We start from the raw sequence: 18,716 nt of genomic DNA on the forward strand, positions 1-18,716 counted from the left end.
CCGGCCAGGCCCAGGCCCCTTGGACTGGGCCACAGGAGGACACAGAGGAGGGTCCCGGCCCCCACGAAGCGGTGCCGGCAGTTCTCCAAGGGCTTGGGTGTTTTCCAGAGGGAGGAGATGGAGGGGACTGATTTCTTCAGCGCCCCACAAACCACGCCACCCCACCCCACCCATGGGACACATCCGGAGAGAGAGAGACGCCCCATACACTCGCTCCCCTCCCCCATGCGCTGTGCCCCAGCCCTGGCCCGGGGGAATAGGCGGCCGCCGGGCCACAGGGTGGGGGGCGCAGCTGAAAGGGGTTGTGGGGGAGGGCGGCCCCTGGCTGGGGTCAAAGGGCGAGCGCCCCGCCCGCCCGTGCGCAGTCAGCGGCCGCGGCGCGCTGGGGGTGGGGGGCGGGGAGGTGAAGGAGGCCAGGCGAGGAGAGGAGGGGGGCTGGAAGGTCTCCACCTTGGCGGGTCCAGCCGTGGAGGCGCATCTTGTGTGAGTGTGAGTGAGTGAGTGAGTGAGTGTGAGTGTGTGTGTATAGAGAGACAGCCCCCAACCCCGGCCCGCCTGTCACCCCCGTCCCTCGGAGCCCGCCGGACCCGGCCGGCGAACTCAACAGGCCCGGCCCGGCCCGGCGCGGGGCCTGGGGCGGGAGGAGGCGGCGGGGAAGCGCAGAGAGGCTCGGCTTCTTGAGCGGGGCAGGGGCGCCCTCCGCCGTCCACGGCCACACCACCCCGAACGCGCCCGATCCCGTCTGGTCTCGGAAGCTAAGCAGGGTCGGGCCTGGTTAGAACTTGGATGGGAGACCGCCCGGGAATACCGGGTGCCCTAGGCTTCTTCTTCTTTTTTTTTTTTTTTTGCCGCGGGTTCTGTCGCGTTTCTGGGAGTGCGGGGGCGGCCCGGGGTGGGGGTGACCCCCACCCTCAGCGCCCGCCGCGGTGCCTGGCGCCCCAGCCCGCACCGTGGGGCCTCCTCTTGTCCCGAGCCGCGACACCGCCGCCACGCGACAGCATGCGTGGCTTCTGGACTGTCAGGTCTCAGACCAAAGGTCTGCTCTGTGGGAACCGACACGCTGGAGGAAACCTTGAGAGTCTGAGAGGGGAGGGAGTTCCAGAAGAAGGCCAGGATGTCATTTTGAGGGAGTATGTGACCAGAACTCGTCCCGTTGCTTTTGGGGTTCTATGGGCTACACGTAGGAATCTTTGGTGGTGGCACCTGATGTTGGGGGATCCGGAGTCACACCCAGACCTGCTCCACAGGCCTCCTTTCACTTTTCTCTTCGGATTCATTTTTTTTTTTTTTTTTTTTGAGACAGAGTCTCGGTTTGTTGCCCAGGCTAGAGTGAGTGCCGTGGCGTCAGCCTAGCTCACAGCAACTTCAAACTCCTGGGCTCGAGTGATCCTTCTGCCTCAGCCTCCCGGGTAGCTGGGACTGCAGGCATGCGCCACCATGCCCCGCTAATTTTTTATATATATATCAGTTGGCCAATTAATTTCTTTCTATTTATAGTAGAGACGGGGTCTCGCTCTTGCTCAGGCTGGTTTTGAACTCCTGACCTTGAGCAATCCGCCCGCCTCGGCCTCCCAAGAGCTAGGATTACAGGCGTGAGCCACAGCGCCCGGCCGGATTCATTATTTTTAAAAAGTGTCTCTTATCTCTATTATTGCATTTTCCTTTCTCTCTCTTTTCAAGCAGATGATGGGAGTCCAAGTATTAAGGTGACATGTGTTGCCCGTGCCCCCCTCCCCCCCCCGTGTTCTTATTCATTTACCTCTCATGTTGTTCCAGCATATTGTGGGGGCACCAATGTTAAGGTCGGGTGCGTTGCCCTCTCCCAGCCTCCCCCCTCGGGTCAGAGCTTCAAGTGCGCCCATCCCCCAGTCGGTGCGCACCCACCCCATTCCTAATGGATGTGTATGCCCATCCCCTCCCCCCACCCGCCCGACACCCACCCGAAGAAGGTGATTCCTCTGTGTCCACTTAGGTGTCCATCGGTTCGTACCCATTTGCTGGTGAGCGCGAGCACGTGGTGCTCGTGTGTCCATTCTTGGGATACTTGGCTTACTGGAACGGGTTCCAGCTCTGGCCAGGAGAACCACGAGAGGTGCCCCCTCACCGCTGCTCCTCATAGCCGAATAGCACTCCGTGGTGTCCACGCGCCACATTTTATTTACCCACTCGTGGGTCGATGGGCACTCGGGTCCCTTCCAGGTCTTTGCGATTGTGACTTGTGCCCTGACTCTAACCCTAACCCTTACCCAGCCCGTCTCCTCCACGGCCCCTGCCTGACTGACTCCTTCCCGCCCGGCCTGTCACCTGTCACCGTCCTCTGCCCCTGCCTGACACGCTCCTCCCCGCCCGGGCCGTCACCGTCCTCGGCCCCTGCCTGACGGGGCTCCTCCGTCGCCTGGGCCTTCCAAGGGCTTGGTGTGGACGCTGGTTCCAGGACGCCCTCCCAGGAACCCGGTAGCAGGGCGGCCGCAGCGTCTCGCGCAACCCAACCGTCCGCCGGCTGGCCGCCGTGGCTAAGTGGCCTGCGGGGGACGTGCTCCCGCTGTGCCGTGGGGGCCCAGCCTGGTGTCTTCTCTGAGGCCCCGCGGCTGCCGCTCCCCGCAAGGGGATAGCCGCGGAGGTGGGGACCGCCTCCTCATGGGGACGTACACCCAGCTCTCCATGTCGGATTCCGGGGCTCTCTGTCCTGCCAGAAGGCCCAGCTGGCCTGTGGGTCCTTAGAGTGGCAAAAACATCCGAAAACTGAGATTGAGTTTTCGGGTCCGGTGGGTGTCTGCACTTTTGTGCTGGGCACCCCAGGGAGGCCCGGGGGTGAGGGTCCGGTGGGTGTCTGCACTTTTGTGCTGGGCACCCCAGGGAGGCCCGGGGGCTGGCTGGACAACGCGGTCTGCTGGGCTGGGGGGGGGTTTGGAGGAGCAACTGATGCCCTTTGCACTTTGGGTAGCAAGTGTCTGAGGTGTCTCTGGGCCCTGTGCCATGTGGGGGCGGGGGCGGGGTGGGAGGAGGAGGAGGAGGAGCAGGAGGAGGAGGAGGAGGAGGAGGTGGGAAGGGCCCTGGCCTGCAGTCGTGTTCCCCGGGGTGGCACAGCATGTGGCTTCTTCCACAGGCTGCTTGGCCTGGGCTCCCTGCACCTGGGACTTTGGAGGACTGGCCCTGTGCTTGCCAACACTTCCTGCAGGGACCCAGAGCTGGGAGGTTGCATCTCTCAGCCCTGGGTCGGGCAGAGCCCCAGCGGGCCATGCCCACAACCTCTCTCAGCACGGGTCCCCCAGAAGGCTCCTTTGGGACCAGGATTCTCTTGCGGGTGACTCTTTAAGGTCTGGCCCCTGGATGGAGGGGCACCAGGAGTAGAGGAGCAGGAAGGGGAAGGGGGTGGCCATGCGAGGGGACACTTTGAGGCCAAGTCCCAGCTTCAGCCTGATCCTCCTGGGAACCCCGGGGTGGACATCACACCTCCTGCTTGCCCCGCTCTGAGACAAGGAGCCGGGCTTCGCATTCCCACAGCAGCCAGTCGTGGGCTGAGGACACCCGGGGCGTTGGGAACTCCCTGGCTTCTCCTTGGATTAACATCTGGAGCTGCTTGTGAATTGCGCCGCCACACACACCCGAGTGCAGGTGTCTTCCGCACAGACTGCGGGCCTCGCTCTTCTGAACGCCGCTAGCTCGCCACCCACCCACGGGAGAACCTGGTCAGGGTACTTTCTCTCGGGGGCAGACTCTCCTCCGGGCGGGCGACCGGTGTCTCTGTTTGCTCGTTTCTTTCTTCCATTTCGGGAAAGGCTTCCTTACTGGGTGTGGAAATCTCCTATGCCTTTCCTCGCCTATTCTGTCAGCTTTCAAATTCTCTTTCGGTTGCCACCCTCACAGATGGATTAGGAAACTCTTTGCGGTGCACTCATTAGTGAAATGACCTCAATGACGCTGGAATCCAATATCTAATCGCCGATTTCTAGCGAGTCCACACGCCAGGGTGGTTGGGGTCCAATGCAGCCCCGGCCAGGCCCAGGCCCCTTGGACTGGGCCACAGGAGGACACAGAGGAGGGTCCCGGCCCCCACGAAGCGGTGCCGGCAGTTCTCCAAGGGCTTGGGTGTTTTCCAGAGGGAGGAGATGGAGGGGACTGATTTCTTCAGCGCCCCACAAACCACGCCACCCCACCCCACCCATGGGACACATCCGGAGAGAGAGAGACGCCCCATACACTCGCTCCCCTCCCCCATGCGCTGTGCCCCAGCCCTGGCCCGGGGGAATAGGCGGCCGCCGGGCCACAGGGTGGGGGGCGCAGCTGAAAGGGGTTGTGGGGGAGGGCGGCCCCTGGCTGGGGTCAAAGGGCGAGCGCCCCGCCCGCCCGTGCGCAGTCAGCGGCCGCGGCGCGCTGGGGGTGGGGGGCGGGGAGGTGAAGGAGGCCAGGCGAGGAGAGGAGGGGGGCTGGAAGGTCTCCACCTTGGCGGGTCCAGCCGTGGAGGCGCATCTTGTGTGAGTGTGAGTGAGTGAGTGAGTGAGTGTGAGTGTGTGTGTATAGAGAGACAGCCCCCAACCCCGGCCCGCCTGTCACCCCCGTCCCTCGGAGCCCGCCGGACCCGGCCGGCGAACTCAACAGGCCCGGCCCGGCCCGGCGCGGGGCCTGGGGCGGGAGGAGGCGGCGGGGAAGCGCAGAGAGGCTCGGCTTCTTGAGCGGGGCAGGGGCGCCCTCCGCCGTCCACGGCCACACCACCCCGAACGCGCCCGATCCCGTCTGGTCTCGGAAGCTAAGCAGGGTCGGGCCTGGTTAGAACTTGGATGGGAGACCGCCCGGGAATACCGGGTGCCCTAGGCTTCTTCTTCTTTTTTTTTTTTTTTTTTGCCGCGGGTTCTGTCGCGTTTCTGGGAGTGCGGGGGCGGCCCGGGGTGGGGGTGACCCCCACCCTCAGCGCCCGCCGCGGTGCCTGGCGCCCCAGCCCGCACCGTGGGGCCTCCTCTTGTCCCGAGCCGCGACACCGCCGCCACGCGACAGCATGCGTGGCTTCTGGACTGTCAGGTCTCAGACCAAAGGTCTGCTCTGTGGGAACCGACACGCTGGAGGAAACCTTGAGAGTCTGAGAGGGGAGGGAGTTCCAGAAGAAGGCCAGGATGTCATTTTGAGGGAGTATGTGACCAGAACTCGTCCCGTTGCTTTTGGGGTTCTATGGGCTACACGTAGGAATCTTTGGTGGTGGCACCTGATGTTGGGGGATCCGGAGTCACACCCAGACCTGCTCCACAGGCCTCCTTTTACTTTTCTCTTCGGATTCATTTTTTTTTTTTTTTTTTGAGACAGAGTCTCGGTTTGTTGCCCAGGCTAGAGTGAGTGCCGTGGCGTCAGCCTAGCTCACAGCAACTTCAAACTCCTGGGCTCGAGTGATCCTTCTGCCTCAGCCTCCCGGGTAGCTGGGACTGCAGGCATGCGCCACCATGCCCCGCTAATTTTTTATATATATATCAGTTGGCCAATTAATTTCTTTCTATTTATAGTAGAGACGGGGTCTTGCTCTTGCTCAGGCTGGTTTTGAACTCCTGACCTTGAGCAATCCGCCCGCCTCGGCCTCCCAAGAGCTAGGATTACAGGCGTGAGCCACAGCGCCCGGCCGGATTCATTATTTTTAAAAAGTGTCTCTTATCTCTATTATTGCATTTTCCTTTCTCTCTCTTTTCAAGCAGATGATGGGAGTCCAAGTATTAAGGTGACATGTGTTGCCCGTGCCCCCCTCCCCCCCCCCGTGTTCTTATTCATTTACCTCTCATGTTGTTCCAGCATATTGTGGGGGCACCAATGTTAAGGTCGGGTGCGTTGCCCTCTCCCAGCCTCCCCCCTCGGGTCAGAGCTTCAAGTGCGCCCATCCCCCAGTCGGTGCGCACCCACCCCATTCCTAATGGATGTGTATGCCCATCCCCTCCCCCCACCCGCCCGACACCCACCCGAAGAAGGTGATTCCTCTGTGTCCACTTAGGTGTCCATCGGTTCGTACCCATTTGCTGGTGAGCGCGAGCACGTGGTGCTCGTGTGTCCATTCTTGGGATACTTGGCTTACTGGAACGGGTTCCAGCTCTGGCCAGGAGAACCACGAGAGGTGCCCCCTCACCGCTGCTCCTCATAGCCGAATAGCACTCCGTGGTGTCCACGCGCCACATTTTATTTACCCACTCGTGGGTCGATGGGCACTCGGGTCCCTTCCAGGTCTTTGCGATTGTGACTTGTGCCCTGACTCTAACCCTAACCCTTACCCAGCCCGTCTCCTCCACGGCCCCTGCCTGACTGACTCCTTCCCGCCCGGCCTGTCACCTGTCACCGTCCTCTGCCCCTGCCTGACACGCTCCTCCCCGCCCGGGCCGTCACCGTCCTCGGCCCCTGCCTGACGGGGCTCCTCCGTCGCCTGGGCCTTCCAAGGGCTTGGTGTGGACGCTGGTTCCAGGACGCCCTCCCAGGAACCCGGTAGCAGGGCGGCCGCAGCGTCTCGCGCAACCCAACCGTCCGCCGGCTGGCCGCCGTGGCTAAGTGGCCTGCGGGGGACGTGCTCCCGCTGTGCCGTGGGGGCCCAGCCTGGTGTCTTCTCTGAGGCCCCGCGGCTGCCGCTCCCCGCAAGGGGATAGCCGCGGAGGTGGGGACCGCCTCCTCATGGGGACGTACACCCAGCTCTCCATGTCGGATTCCGGGGCTCTCTGTCCTGCCAGAAGGCCCAGCTGGCCTGTGGGTCCTTAGAGTGGCAAAAACATCCGAAAACTGAGATTGAGTTTTCGGGTCCGGTGGGTGTCTGCACTTTTGTGCTGGGCACCCCAGGGAGGCCCGGGGGTGAGGGTCCGGTGGGTGTCTGCACTTTTGTGCTGGGCACCCCAGGGAGGCCCGGGGGCTGGCTGGACAACGCGGTCTGCTGGGCTGGGGGGGGGTTTGGAGGAGCAACTGATGCCCTTTGCACTTTGGGTAGCAAGTGTCTGAGGTGTCTCTGGGCCCTGTGCCATGTGGGGGCGGGGGCGGGGTGGGAGGAGGAGGAGGAGGAGGAGGAGCAGGAGGAGGAGGAGGAGGAGGAGGTGGGAAGGGCCCTGGCCTGCAGTCGTGTTCCCCGGGGTGGCACAGCATGTGGCTTCTTCCACAGGCTGCTTGGCCTGGGCTCCCTGCACCTGGGACTTTGGAGGACTGGCCCTGTGCTTGCCAACACTTCCTGCAGGGACCCAGAGCTGGGAGGTTGCATCTCTCAGCCCTGGGTCGGGCAGAGCCCCAGCGGGCCATGCCCACAACCTCTCTCAGCACGGGTCCCCCAGAAGGCTCCTTTGGGACCAGGATTCTCTTGCGGGTGACTCTTTAAGGTCTGGCCCCTGGATGGAGGGGCACCAGGAGTAGAGGAGCAGGAAGGGGAAGGGGGTGGCCATGCGAGGGGACACTTTGAGGCCAAGTCCCAGCTTCAGCCTGATCCTCCTGGGAACCCCGGGGTGGACATCACACCTCCTGCTTGCCCCGCTCTGAGACAAGGAGCCGGGCTTCGCATTCCCACAGCAGCCAGTCGTGGGCTGAGGACACCCGGGGCGTTGGGAACTCCCTGGCTTCTCCTTGGATTAACATCTGGAGCTGCTTGTGAATTGCGCCGCCACACACACCCGAGTGCAGGTGTCTTCCGCACAGACTGCGGGCCTCGCTCTTCTGAACGCCGCTAGCTCGCCACCCACCCACGGGAGAACCTGGTCAGGGTACTTTCTCTCGGGGGCAGACTCTCCTCCGGGCGGGCGACCGGTGTCTCTGTTTGCTCGTTTCTTTCTTCCATTTCGGGAAAGGCTTCCTTACTGGGTGTGGAAATCTCCTATGCCTTTCCTCGCCTATTCTGTCAGCTTTCAAATTCTCTTTCGGTTGCCACCCTCACAGATGGATTAGGAAACTCTTTGCGGTGCACTCATTAGTGAAATGACCTCAATGACGCTGGAATCCAATATCTAATCGCCGATTTCTAGCGAGTCCACACGCCAGGGTGGTTGGGGTCCAATGCAGCCCCGGCCAGGCCCAGGCCCCTTGGACTGGGCCACAGGAGGACACAGAGGAGGGTCCCGGCCCCCACGAAGCGGTGCCGGCAGTTCTCCAAGGGCTTGGGTGTTTTCCAGAGGGAGGAGATGGAGGGGACTGATTTCTTCAGCGCCCCACAAACCACGCCACCCCACCCCACCCATGGGACACATCCGGAGAGAGAGAGACGCCCCATACACTCGCTCCCCTCCCCCATGCGCTGTGCCCCAGCCCTGGCCCGGGGGAATAGGCGGCCGCCGGGCCACAGGGTGGGGGGCGCAGCTGAAAGGGGTTGTGGGGGAGGGCGGCCCCTGGCTGGGGTCAAAGGGCGAGCGCCCCGCCCGCCCGTGCGCAGTCAGCGGCCGCGGCGCGCTGGGGGTGGGGGGCGGGGAGGTGAAGGAGGCCAGGCGAGGAGAGGAGGGGGGCTGGAAGGTCTCCACCTTGGCGGGTCCAGCCGTGGAGGCGCATCTTGTGTGAGTGTGAGTGAGTGAGTGAGTGAGTGTGAGTGTGTGTGTATAGAGAGACAGCCCCCAACCCCGGCCCGCCTGTCACCCCCGTCCCTCGGAGCCCGCCGGACCCGGCCGGCGAACTCAACAGGCCCGGCCCGGCCCGGCGCGGGGCCTGGGGCGGGAGGAGGCGGCGGGGAAGCGCAGAGAGGCTCGGCTTCTTGAGCGGGGCAGGGGCGCCCTCCGCCGTCCACGGCCACACCACCCCGAACGCGCCCGATCCCGTCTGGTCTCGGAAGCTAAGCAGGGTCGGGCCTGGTTAGAACTTGGATGGGAGACCGCCCGGGAATACCGGGTGCCCTAGGCTTCTTCTTCTTTTTTTTTTTTTTTTTTGCCGCGGGTTCTGTCGCGTTTCTGGGAGTGCGGGGGCGGCCCGGGGTGGGGGTGACCCCCACCCTCAGCGCCCGCCGCGGTGCCTGGCGCCCCAGCCCGCACCGTGGGGCCTCCTCTTGTCCCGAGCCGCGACACCGCCGCCACGCGACAGCATGCGTGGCTTCTGGACTGTCAGGTCTCAGACCAAAGGTCTGCTCTGTGGGAACCGACACGCTGGAGGAAACCTTGAGAGTCTGAGAGGGGAGGGAGTTCCAGAAGAAGGCCAGGATGTCATTTTGAGGGAGTATGTGACCAGAACTCGTCCCGTTGCTTTTGGGGTTCTATGGGCTACACGTAGGAATCTTTGGTGGTGGCACCTGATGTTGGGGGATCCGGAGTCACACCCAGACCTGCTCCACAGGCCTCCTTTTACTTTTCTCTTCGGATTCATTTTTTTTTTTTTTTTTGAGACAGAGTCTCGGTTTGTTGCCCAGGCTAGAGTGAGTGCCGTGGCGTCAGCCTAGCTCACAGCAACTTCAAACTCCTGGGCTCGAGTGATCCTTCTGCCTCAGCCTCCCGGGTAGCTGGGACTGCAGGCATGCGCCACCATGCCCCGCTAATTTTTTATATATATATCAGTTGGCCAATTAATTTCTTTCTATTTATAGTAGAGACGGGGTCTTGCTCTTGCTCAGGCTGGTTTTGAACTCCTGACCTTGAGCAATCCGCCCGCCTCGGCCTCCCAAGAGCTAGGATTACAGGCGTGAGCCACAGCGCCCGGCCGGATTCATTATTTTTAAAAAGTGTCTCTTATCTCTATTATTGCATTTTCCTTTCTCTCTCTTTTCAAGCAGATGATGGGAGTCCAAGTATTAAGGTGACATGTGTTGCCCGTGCCCCCCTCCCCCCCCCCGTGTTCTTATTCATTTACCTCTCATGTTGTTCCAGCATATTGTGGGGGCACCAATGTTAAGGTCGGGTGCGTTGCCCTCTCCCAGCCTCCCCCCTCGGGTCAGAGCTTCAAGTGCGCCCATCCCCCAGTCGGTGCGCACCCACCCCATTCCTAATGGATGTGTATGCCCATCCCCTCCCCCCACCCGCCCGACACCCACCCGAAGAAGGTGATTCCTCTGTGTCCACTTAGGTGTCCATCGGTTCGTACCCATTTGCTGGTGAGCGCGAGCACGTGGTGCTCGTGTGTCCATTCTTGGGATACTTGGCTTACTGGAACGGGTTCCAGCTCTGGCCAGGAGAACCACGAGAGGTGCCCCCTCACCGCTGCTCCTCATAGCCGAATAGCACTCCGTGGTGTCCACGCGCCACATTTTATTTACCCACTCGTGGGTCGATGGGCACTCGGGTCCCTTCCAGGTCTTTGCGATTGTGACTTGTGCCCTGACTCTAACCCTAACCCTTACCCAGCCCGTCTCCTCCACGGCCCCTGCCTGACTGACTCCTTCCCGCCCGGCCTGTCACCTGTCACCGTCCTCTGCCCCTGCCTGACACGCTCGTCCCCGCCCGGGCCGTCACCGTCCTCGGCCCCTGCCTGACGGGGCTCCTCCGTCGCCTGGGCCTTCCAAGGGCTTGGTGTGGACGCTGGTTCCAGGACGCCCTCCCAGGAACCCGGTAGCAGGGCGGCCGCAGCGTCTCGCGCAACCCAACCGTCCGCCGGCTGGCCGCCGTGGCTAAGTGGCCTGCGGGGGACGTGCTCCCGCTGTGCCGTGGGGGCCCAGCCTGGTGTCTTCTCTGAGGCCCCGCGGCTGCCGCTCCCCGCAAGGGGATAGCCGCGGAGGTGGGGACCGCCTCCTCATGGGGACGTACACCCAGCTCTCCATGTCGGATTCCGGGGCTCTCTGTCCTGCCAGAAGGCCCAGCTGGCCTGTGGGTCCTTAGAGTGGCAAAAACATCCGAAAACTGAGATTGAGTTTTCGGGTCCGGTGGGTGTCTGCACTTTTGTGCTGGGCACCCCAGGGAGGCCCGGGGGTGAGGGTCCGGTGGGTGTCTGCACTTTTGTGCTGGGCACCCCAGGGAGGCCCGGGGGCTGGCTGGACAACGCGGTCTGCTGGGCTGGGGGGGGGTTTGGAGGAGCAACTGATGCCCTTTGCACTTTGGGTAGCAAGTGTCTGAGGTGTCTCTGGGCCCTGTGCCATGTGGGGGCGGGGGCGGGGTGGGAGGAGGAGGAGGAGGAGGAGGAGCAGGAGGAGGAGGAGGAGGAGGAGGTGGGAAGGGCCCTGGCCTGCAGTCGTGTTCCCCGGGGTGGCACAGCATGTGGCTTCTTCCACAGGCTGCTTGGCCTGGGCTCCCTGCACCTGGGACTTTGGAGGACTGGCCCTGTGCTTGCCAACACTTCCTGCAGGGACCCAGAGCTGGGAGGTTGCATCTCTCAGCCCTGGGTCGGGCAGAGCCCCAGCGGGCCATGCCCACAACCTCTCTCAGCACGGGTCCCCCAGAAGGCTCCTTTGGGACCAGGATTCTCTTGCGGGTGACTCTTTAAGGTCTGGCCCCTGGATGGAGGGGCACCAGGAGTAGAGGAGCAGGAAGGGGAAGGGGGTGGCCATGCGAGGGGACACTTTGAGGCCAAGTCCCAGCTTCAGCCTGATCCTCCTGGGAACCCCGGGGTGGACATCACACCTCCTGCTTGCCCCGCTCTGAGACAAGGAGCCGGGCTTCGCATTCCCACAGCAGCCAGTCGTGGGCTGAGGACACCCGGGGCGTTGGGAACTCCCTGGCTTCTCCTTGGATTAACATCTGGAGCTGCTTGTGAATTGCGCCGCCACACACACCCGAGTGCAGGTGTCTTCCGCACAGACTGCGGGCCTCGCTCTTCTGAACGCCGCTAGCTCGCCACCCACCCACGGGAGAACCTGGTCAGGGTACTTTCTCTCGGGGGCAGACTCTCCTCCGGGCGGGCGACCGGTGTCTCTGTTTGCTCGTTTCTTTCTTCCATTTCGGGAAAGGCTTCCTTACTGGGTGTGGAAATCTCCTATGCCTTTCCTCGCCTATTCTGTCAGCTTTCAAATTCTCTTTCGGTTGCCACCCTCACAGATGGATTAGGAAACTCTTTGCGGTGCACTCATTAGTGAAATGACCTCAATGACGCTGGAATCCAATATCTAATCGCCGATTTCTAGCGAGTCCACACGCCAGGGTGGTTGGGGTCCAATGCAGCCCCGGCCAGGCCCAGGCCCCTTGGACTGGGCCACAGGAGGACACAGAGGAGGGTCCCGGCCCCCACGAAGCGGTGCCGGCAGTTCTCCAAGGGCTTGGGTGTTTTCCAGAGGGAGGAGATGGAGGGGACTGATTTCTTCAGCGCCCCACAAACCACGCCTCCCCACCCCACCCATGGGACACATCCGGAGAGAGAGAGACGCCCCATACACTCGCTCCCCTCCCCCATGCGCTGTGCCCCAGCCCTGGCCCGGGGGAATAGGCGGCCGCCGGGCCACAGGGTGGGGGGCGCAGCTGAAAGGGGTTGTGGGGGAGGGCGGCCCCTGGCTGGGGTCAAAGGGCGAGCGCCCCGCCCGCCCGTGCGCAGTCAGCGGCCGCGGCGCGCTGGGGGTGGGGGGCGGGGAGGTGAAGGAGGCCAGGCGAGGAGAGGAGGGGGGCTGGAAGGTCTCCACCTTGGCGGGTCCAGCCGTGGAGGCGCATCTTGTGTGAGTGTGAGTGAGTGAGTGAGTGAGTGTGAGTGTGTGTGTATAGAGAGACAGCCCCCAACCCCGGCCCGCCTGTCACCCCCGTCCCTCGGAGCCCGCCGGACCCGGCCGGCGAACTCAACAGGCCCGGCCCGGCCCGGCGCGGGGCCTGGGGCGGGAGGAGGCGGCGGGGAAGCGCAGAGAGGCTCGGCTTCTTGAGCGGGGCAGGGGCGCCCTCCGCCGTCCACGGCCACACCACCCCGAACGCGCCCGATCCCGTCTGGTCTCGGAAGCTAAGCAGGGTCGGGCCTGGTTAGAACTTGGATGGGAGACCGCCCGGGAATACCGGGTGCCCTAGGCTTCTTCTTCTTTTTTTTTTTTTTTTGCCGCGGGTTCTGTCGCGTTTCTGGGAGTGCGGGGGCGGCCCGGGGTGGGGGTGACCCCCACCCTCAGCGCCCGCCGCGGTGCCTGGCGCCCCAGCCCGCACCGTGGGGCCTCCTCTTGTCCCGAGCCGCGACACCGCCGCCACGCGACAGCATGCGTGGCTTCTGGACTGTCAGGTCTCAGACCAAAGGTCTGCTCTGTGGGAACCGACACGCTGGAGGAAACCTTGAGAGTCTGAGAGGGGAGGGAGTTCCAGAAGAAGGCCAGGATGTCATTTTGAGGGAGTATGTGACCAGAACTCGTCCCGTTGCTTTTGGGGTTCTATGGGCTACACGTAGGAATCTTTGGTGGTGGCACCTGATGTTGGGGGATCCGGAGTCACACCCAGACCTGCTCCACAGGCCTCCTTTCACTTTTCTCTTCGGATTCATTTTTTTTTTTTTTTTTTTTGAGACAGAGTCTCGGTTTGTTGCCCAGGCTAGAGTGAGTGCCGTGGCGTCAGCCTAGCTCACAGCAACTTCAAACTCCTGGGCTCGAGTGATCCTTCTGCCTCAGCCTCCCGGGTAGCTGGGACTGCAGGCATGCGCCACCATGCCCCGCTAATTTTTTATATATATATCAGTTGGCCAATTAATTTCTTTCTATTTATAGTAGAGACGGGGTCTCGCTCTTGCTCAGGCTGGTTTTGAACTCCTGACCTTGAGCAATCCGCCCGCCTCGGCCTCCCAAGAGCTAGGATTACAGGCGTGAGCCACAGCGCCCGGCCGGATTCATTATTTTTAAAAAGTGTCTCTTATCTCTATTATTGCATTTTCCTTTCTCTCTCTTTTCAAGCAGATGATGGGAGTCCAAGTATTAAGGTGACATGTGTTGCCCGTGCCCCCCTCCCCCCCCCGTGTTCTTATTCATTTACCTCTCATGTTGTTCCAGCATATTGTGGGGGCACCAATGTTAAGGTCGGGTGCGTTGCCCTCTCCCAGCCTCCCCCCTCGGGTCAGAGCTTCAAGTGCGCCCATCCCCCAGTCGGTGCGCACCCACCCCATTCCTAATGGATGTGTATGCCCATCCCCTCCCCCCACCCGCCCGACACCCACCCGAAGAAGGTGATTCCTCTGTGTCCACTTAGGTGTCCATCGGTTCGTACCCATTTGCTGGTGAGCGCGAGCACGTGGTGCTCGTGTGTCCATTCTTGGGATACTTGGCTTACTGGAACGGGTTCCAGCTCTGGCCAGGAGAACCACGAGAGGTGCCCCCTCACCGCTGCTCCTCATAGCCGAATAGCACTCCGTGGTGTCCACGCGCCACATTTTATTTACCCACTCGTGGGTCGATGGGCACTCGGGTCCCTTCCAGGTCTTTGCGATTGTGACTTGTGCCCTGACTCTAACCCTAACCCTTACCCAGCCCGTCTCCTCCACGGCCCCTGCCTGACTGACTCCTTCCCGCCCGGCCTGTCACCTGTCACCGTCCTCTGCCCCTGCCTGACACGCTCCTCCCCGCCCGGGCCGTCACCGTCCTCGGCCCCTGCCTGACGGGGCTCCTCCGTCGCCTGGGCCTTCCAAGGGCTTGGTGTGGACGCTGGTTCCAGGACGCCCTCCCAGGAACCCGGTAGCAGGGCGGCCGCAGCGTCTCGCGCAACCCAACCGTCCGCCGGCTGGCCGCCGTGGCTAAGTGGCCTGCGGGGGACGTGCTCCCGCTGTGCCGTGGGGGCCCAGCCTGGTGTCTTCTCTGAGGCCCCGCGGCTGCCGCTCCCCGCAAGGGGATAGCCGCGGAGGTGGGGACCGCCTCCTCATGGGGACGTACACCCAGCTCTCCATGTCGGATTCCGGGGCTCTCTGTCCTGCCAGAAGGCCCAGCTGGCCTGTGGGTCCTTAGAGTGGCAAAAACATCCGAAAACTGAGATTGAGTTTTCGGGTCCGGTGGGTGTCTGCACTTTTGTGCTGGGCACCCCAGGGAGGCCCGGGGGTGAGGGTCCGGTGGGTGTCTGCACTTTTGTGCTGGGCACCCCAGGGAGGCCCGGGGGCTGGCTGGACAACGCGGTCTGCTGGGCTGGGGGGGGGTTTGGAGGAGCAACTGATGCCCTTTGCACTTTGGGTAGCAAGTGTCTGAGGTGTCTCTGGGCCCTGTGCCATGTGGGGGCGGGGGCGGGGTGGGAGGAGGAGGAGGAGGAGGAGGAGCAGGAGGAGGAGGAGGAGGAGGAGGTGGGAAGGGCCCTGGCCTGCAGTCGTGTTCCCCGGGGTGGCACAGCATGTGGCTTCTTCCACAGGCTGCTTGGCCTGGGCTCCCTGCACCTGGGACTTTGGAGGACTGGCCCTGTGCTTGCCAACACTTCCTGCAGGGACCCAGAGCTGGGAGGTTGCATCTCTCAGCCCTGGGTCGGGCAGAGCCCCAGCGGGCCATGCCCACAACCTCTCTCAGCACGGGTCCCCCAGAAGGCTCCTTTGGGACCAGGATTCTCTTGCGGGTGACTCTTTAAGGTCTGGCCCCTGGATGGAGGGGCACCAGGAGTAGAGGAGCAGGAAGGGGAAGGGGGTGGCCATGCGAGGGGACACTTTGAGGCCAAGTCCCAGCTTCAGCCTGATCCTCCTGGGAACCCCGGGGTGGACATCACACCTCCTGGTTGCCCCGCTCTGAGACAAGGAGCCGGGCTTCGCATTCCCACAGCAGCCAGTCGTGGGCTGAGGACACCCGGGGCGTTGGGAACTCCCTGGCTTCTCCTTGGATTAACATCTGGAGCTGCTTGTGAATTGCGCCGCCACACACACCCGAGTGCAGGTGTCTTCCGCACAGACTGCGGGCCTCGCTCTTCTGAACGCCGCTAGCTCGCCACCCACCCACGGGAGAACCTGGTCAGGGTACTTTCTCTCGGGGGCAGACTCTCCTCCGGGCGGGCGACCGGTGTCTCTGTTTGCTCGTTTCTTTCTTCCATTTCGGGAAAGGCTTCCTTACTGGGTGTGGAAATCTCCTATGCCTTTCCTCGCCTATTCTGTCAGCTCTAAAATTCTCTTTCGGTTGCCACCCTCACAGATGGATTAGGAAACTCTTTGCGGTGCACTCATTAGTGAAATGACCTCAATGACGCTGGAATCCAATATCTAATCGCCGATTTCTAGCGAGTCCACACGCCAGGGTGGTTGGGGTCCAATGCAGCCCCGGCCAGGCCCAGGCCCCTTGGACTGGGCCACAGGAGGACACAGAGGAGGGTCCCGGCCCCCACGAAGCGGTGCCGGCAGTTCTCCAAGGGCTTGGGTGTTTTCCAGAGGGAGGAGATGGAGGGGACTGATTTCTTCAGCGCCCCACAAACCACGCCACCCCACCCCACCCATGGGACACATCCGGAGAGAGAGAGACGCCCCATACACTCGCTCCCCTCCCCCATGCGCTGTGCCCCAGCCCTGGCCCGGGGGAATAGGCGGCCGCCGGGCCACAGGGTGGGGGGCGCAGCTGAAAGGGGTTGTGGGGGAGGGCGGCCCCTGGCTGGGGTCAAAGGGCGAGCGCCCCGCCCGCCCGTGCGCAGTCAGCGGCCGCGGCGCGCTGGGGGTGGGGGGCGGGGAGGTGAAGGAGGCCAGGCGAGGAGAGGAGGGGGGCTGGAAGGTCTCCACCTTGGCGGGTCCAGCCGTGGAGGCGCATCTTGTGTGAGTGTGAGTGAGTGAGTGAGTGAGTGTGAGTGTGTGTGTATAGAGAGACAGCCCCCAACCCCGGCCCGCCTGTCACCCCCGTCCCTCGGAGCCCGCCGGACCCGGCCGGCGAACTCAACAGGCCCGGCCCGGCCCGGCGCGGGGCCTGGGGCGGGAGGAGGCGGCGGGGAAGCGCAGAGAGGCTCGGCTTCTTGAGCGGGGCAGGGGCGCCCTCCGCCGTCCACGGCCACACCACCCCGAACGCGCCCGATCCCGTCTGGTCTCGGAAGCTAAGCAGGGTCGGGCCTGGTTAGAACTTGGATGGGAGACCGCCCGGGAATACCGGGTGCCCTAGGCTTCTTCTTTTTTTTTTTTTTTTTTGCCGCGGGTTCTGTCGCGTTTCTGGGAGTGCGGGGGCGGCCCGGGGTGGGGGTGACCCCCACCCTCAGCGCCCGCCGCGGTGCCTGGCGCCCCAGCCCGCACCGTGGGGCCTCCTCTTGTCCCGAGCCGCGACACCGCCGCCACGCGACAGCATGCGTGGCTTCTGGACTGTCAGGTCTCAGACCAAAGGTCTGCTCTGTGGGAACCGACACGCTGGAGGAAACCTTGAGAGTCTGAGAGGGGAGGGAGTTCCAGAAGAAGGCCAGGATGTCATTTTGAGGGAGTATGTGACCAGAACTCGTCCCGTTGCTTTTGGGGTTCTATGGGCTACACGTAGGAATCTTTGGTGGTGGCACCTGATGTTGGGGGATCCGGAGTCACACCCAGACCTGCTCCACAGGCCTCCTTTTACTTTTCTCTTCGGATTCATTTTTTTTTTTTTTTTTTGAGACAGAGTCTCGGTTTGTTGCCCAGGCTAGAGTGAGTGCCGTGGCGTCAGCCTAGCTCACAGCAACTTCAAACTCCTGGGCTCGAGTGATCCTTCTGCCTCAGCCTCCCGGGTAGCTGGGACTGCAGGCATGCGCCACCATGCCCCGCTAATTTTTTATATATATATCAGTTGGCCAATTAATTTCTTTCTATTTATAGTAGAGACGGGGTCTCGCTCTTGCTCAGGCTGGTTTTGAACTCCTGACCTTGAGCAATCCGCCCGCCTCGGCCTCCCAAGAGCTAGGATTACAGGCGTGAGCCACAGCGCCCGGCCGGATTCATTATTTTTAAAAAGTGTCTCTTATCTCTATTATTGCATTTTCCTTTCTCTCTCTTTTCAAGCAGATGATGGGAGTCCAAGTATTAAGGTGACATGTGTTGCCCGTGCCCCCCTCCCCCCCCCCGTGTTCTTATTCATTTACCTCTCATGTTGTTCCAGCATATTGTGGGGGCACCAATGTTAAGGTCGGGTGCGTTGCCCTCTCCCAGCCTCCCCCCTCGGGTCAGAGCTTCAAGTGCGCCCATCCCCCAGTCGGTGCGCACCCACCCCATTCCTAATGGATGTGTATGCCCATCCCCTCCCCCCACCCGCCCGACACCCACCCGAAGAAGGTGATTCCTCTGTGTCCACTTAGGTGTCCATCGGTTCGTACCCATTTGCTGGTGAGCGCGAGCACGTGGTGCTCGTGTGTCCATTCTTGGGATACTTGGCTTACTGGAACGGGTTCCAGCTCTGGCCAGGAGAACCACGAGAGGTGCCCCCTCACCGCTGCTCCTCATAGCCGAATAGCACTCCGTGGTGTCCACGCGCCACATTTTATTTACCCACTCGTGGGTCGATGGGCACTCGGGTCCCTTCCAGGTCTTTGCGATTGTGACTTGTGCCCTGACTCTAACCCTAACCCTTACCCAGCCCGTCTCCTCCACGGCCCCTGCCTGACTGACTCCTTCCCGCCCGGCCTGTCACCTGTCACCGTCCTCTGCCCCTGCCTGACACGCTCCTCCCCGCCCGGGCCGTCACCGTCCTCGGCCCCTGCCTGACGGGGCTCCTCCGTCGCCTGGGCCTTCCAAGGGCTTGGTGTGGACGCTGGTTCCAGGACGCCCTCCCAGGAACCCGGTAGCAGGGCGGCCGCAGCGTCTCGCGCAACCCAACCGTCCGCCGGCTGGCCGCCGTGGCTAAGTGGCCTGCGGGGGACGTGCTCCCGCTGTGCCGTGGGGGCCCAGCCTGGTGTCTTCTCTGAGGCCCCGCGGCTGCCGCTCCCCGCAAGGGGATAGCCGCGGAGGTGGGGACCGCCTCCTCATGGGGACGTACACCCAGCTCTCCATGTCGGATTCCGGGGCTCTCTGTCCTGCCAGAAGGCCCAGCTGGCCTGTGGGTCCTTAGAGTGGCAAAA

At 62.8% G+C, this 18,716-nt stretch overlaps 5 pseudogenes; all 5 read left to right on the top strand.

The window, feature by feature from the left end:
* The first annotated feature begins 704 nt into the window (after nucleotides 1-704).
* LOC142871607 (uncharacterized) lies at nucleotides 705-823 on the top strand (annotated as a pseudogene).
* A 3,873-nt stretch (nucleotides 824-4,696) lies between these two features.
* Nucleotides 4,697-4,815, top strand: LOC142871619 (uncharacterized; annotated as a pseudogene).
* A 3,880-nt stretch (nucleotides 4,816-8,695) lies between these two features.
* LOC142871630 (uncharacterized) lies at nucleotides 8,696-8,814 on the top strand (annotated as a pseudogene).
* A 3,879-nt stretch (nucleotides 8,815-12,693) lies between these two features.
* Nucleotides 12,694-12,812, top strand: LOC142871641 (uncharacterized; annotated as a pseudogene).
* A 3,879-nt stretch (nucleotides 12,813-16,691) lies between these two features.
* Nucleotides 16,692-16,810, top strand: LOC142871652 (uncharacterized; annotated as a pseudogene).
* The last annotated feature ends 1,906 nt before the right edge of the window (nucleotides 16,811-18,716 follow it).

The sequence above is a fragment of the Microcebus murinus genome, chromosome 6 (assembly GCF_040939455.1).
Source record: "Microcebus murinus isolate Inina chromosome 6, M.murinus_Inina_mat1.0, whole genome shotgun sequence".
In the NCBI taxonomy this organism is placed as follows: domain Eukaryota; kingdom Metazoa; phylum Chordata; class Mammalia; order Primates; family Cheirogaleidae; genus Microcebus; species Microcebus murinus.